Raw genomic sequence first — 3,308 nt, 5'->3', positions numbered from 1 at the left:
AAAAACAGTATCACACTGTAAAAATGTTTATAATCTATTCTTTATACTGTACAATATACTATAAACAAAAATATGCACACCAAATTACTGATGTCACAAAGCTAAAAGGAAGAGCCAGTATATTAAATAAAAATTAGAATCTGGAACAACCTAGAAAGAACTGGGGCCGAATTAACAAGAATAAACCTAGTGTGGATACATTTAAAGTTTTGAAATTAGATTGAGAACCTATAAGTGTTAATTGCCTACAAACACTGAATCAACAATGTCACTTGCTTTTGAAGAGCTAATGTCACTTTCTAACAAAACCATGGTATCTCAAATAGGAAAGAACAAGATCCCACCCCTAGGCTGTGCTGGTCTGACCATATCTTGAGTACTATACTCATTTGGCAAAAATTTTATGAACAGTATTGACAAACCAACATTGGTCAAGACTCAGGAGGATAATTTTGACAAATGTATATAGCTGTAAATCACAATCAAGAATAAATAAAAATACATAAGCATATTTTATATCTACCACAGTGAAATTATTGCTATCCCACCTTTTTCCATCACCCCAAAAAGTTCAAACGTAGGCATTTTTAAGTGTCAGAGGGGTGACAGTGGGAGGTGGGTTAGGGAAATATTTTTTTGGCTTTTTGTTTTTGTACCTTAGTCTTAATGGTGAAAATTTGGCTTTACTCTCATCAATTTGGATGATTGTAATAAAAGAAATAGACTTCAACAAGTTCAGTGCTAAGACTGTTGGATTTCATTGCAGTGACCTTCTTACTGATTAGGCAGTGGGAGAGTTTGGATTAGAAAGTATACAGAATAACATTTTCAGGCTATTTCTAGAATGATTCAATATTTCACTATTAAAGACAGAGCAGCTATTATACTTTCAAAGTTTTCTTGAATTGGTATTGCTTGCTCAGTGTTCTGTACTTCTCTCTTTCTTAAAATATCAAGATACTAGTTTTATTGTAGCCAGACTTGGGTATGGACACTGAAGGAGAGTTGTGGCAGCTAGAAAGAGCCAGGTGAAACAAACAGATCAAACTTTTTCCTTTTTTTCTGTTGTTGTTCCCCCCCTCCCCCCGTGGTGCTCTGTATCAGTTAGGCTTAGTTTGGTTGTAAGTAATAGGAAAACAAATGACAATGGCTTAAAACCGTAATAATGTTTCTTGTTTTTTTAAAAAAGTCTGGCAATAGGTACTTAGTACAACAGTGTCATCATAGATTCTGGTTCTTTTTCTCCTGCCATTCTATCTTCTTCAGCATGTCCTTGCAAATGTTGCAAGGTGGCTACCATAGTTCCAAAATTCACATCCTCATAGAACATGTCTCATGCAAGATGGATGGAGGAAAAGGACTTTCTTCTGTCTTTTATCAAGGTAGAAAATCTTTCCCAGAAGTTGCCCCCAGCACACTGACATTTCATTCGTTAGGACTTAACTCAACATGACTCAGTAATGTGAGGATAGAATGGTCAAGATTGGCTTAGATCAACTGAATTCATTCTTTGGGTCAATATATTTCCTTCTGAATGAAATCGGGTTCTGGGGTGCCTGGGTGGCTCAGCTGGTTAAGCGTCTGCCTTTGGCGCAGGTCATGATCCCAGTGTCCTGGGATCCAGCCCCAAGTTGGGCTCCCTGCTCAGTGGGGAGCCTGCTTCTCTCTCTCCTTCTACTCTTCCCCACTCCTCCTCCACTGCTCATGCACACTCTATCTCTCTCTTGCTCTTCACGCTCTCTCAAACAAACAAACAAACAAACAAACAAACAAAATCTTTAAAAAGAAAAGAAATCAGGGTTCTGTTAGTAAGGGAGATGGGGGTTTGGCAGTTGAATGGACAACCAACTGTGTTTACCGACAGTATTCACCATATCTATGCCCCCAACAGGGGAGCAGCTAGATACACAAGCCAACTCTTAACCAGAATAAAGAGACATATAGATAAAAATACGTTAATAGTAGGAGACCTCAACACTCCACTATCAGCAATAGATAGATCACCTAAGCAGAAATCAACAAAGAAACAAGAGCTTTGAATGCCATACTAGACAAGTTGGACCTCATAGATATATATGAAACACTACACCCCAGAACCAAAGAATACTCATTCTATTCTAATGCACATGGAACATTCTCCAGAATAGACCATGCTCTGGGTCACAAAACAGGTCTCAGCCAATACCAAAAGATTGAAATTATCCCCTGCATATTCTCAGACCACAACGCTCTGAAATTGGAACTCAACCACAAGGAAAAACCTGGAAGAAACTCAAACACTTGGAGGCTAAGAACCATCCTGCTCAAGAATGACTCGATAAACCAGGAAATCAAAAAACAAATTAAACAATTTATGGAGACCAACGAGAATGAATACACAACGGTCCAAAACCTATGGGATACTGCAAAGGCAGTCCTAAGGGGAAAATACATAGCCATCCAAGCCTCAGTCAAAAGAATAGAAAAATCTAAAATGCAGTTTTTATATTCTCACCGTAAGAAGCTGGAACAGCAACAGAAGAACAGGCCTAATCCACGCACGAGAAAGCGGTTGACCAAGATTAGAGCAGAAATCAATGAATTAGAGACCAGAACCACAGTAGAGCAGATCAACAGGACTAGAAGCTGGTTCTTTGAGAGAATCCATAAAATTGATAGACCACTGGCAAAACTTGTCCAAAAACAAAGAGAAAGGACTGAGATTATTAAAATTATGACTGAAAAGGGAGAGGTCACGACCAGCACCATTGAAATTGCAAGGATTATTAGAAACTTTTATCAACAGCTATATGCCAAAAAACTAAACAATCTGGAAGAGATGGAGGCCTTCCTGGAAACCTATAAACTACCAAGACTGAAACAGGAAGAAATAGATTTCTTAAATAGGCCAATTAACTATGAAGAAATTGAGTCAGTGATAAACAACCTTCCAAATAATAAAACTCCAGGCCCAGACGGTTTTCCTGGGGAATTCTACCAAACATTCAAAGAAGAAATAATACCTATTCTCCTAAAGCTATTTCAAAAAATAGAAACAGAAGGAAAGCTACCAAACTCATTCTATGAGGCTAATATTACCTTGATCCCCAAACCAGGCAAAGACCCCCTCAAAAAGGAGAATTACAGACCGATTTCTCTAATGAATATGGATGCCAAAATCCTCAACAAGATCCTTGCTAATAGAATCCAACAGTACATTAAAAGGATTATCCATCATGACCAAGTGGGATTCATACCTGGGATGCAAGCATGGTTCAACACTCGCAAATCAATCAATGTGATACATCATATCAACAAGAAAAGACTCA

The sequence above is a fragment of the Ailuropoda melanoleuca genome, chromosome 4 (assembly GCF_002007445.2).
Source record: "Ailuropoda melanoleuca isolate Jingjing chromosome 4, ASM200744v2, whole genome shotgun sequence".
NCBI lineage: Eukaryota > Metazoa > Chordata > Mammalia > Carnivora > Ursidae > Ailuropoda > Ailuropoda melanoleuca.
The sequence above is the reverse complement of the archived record's forward strand: the minus strand, read 5'-3'. Positions refer to the sequence as shown.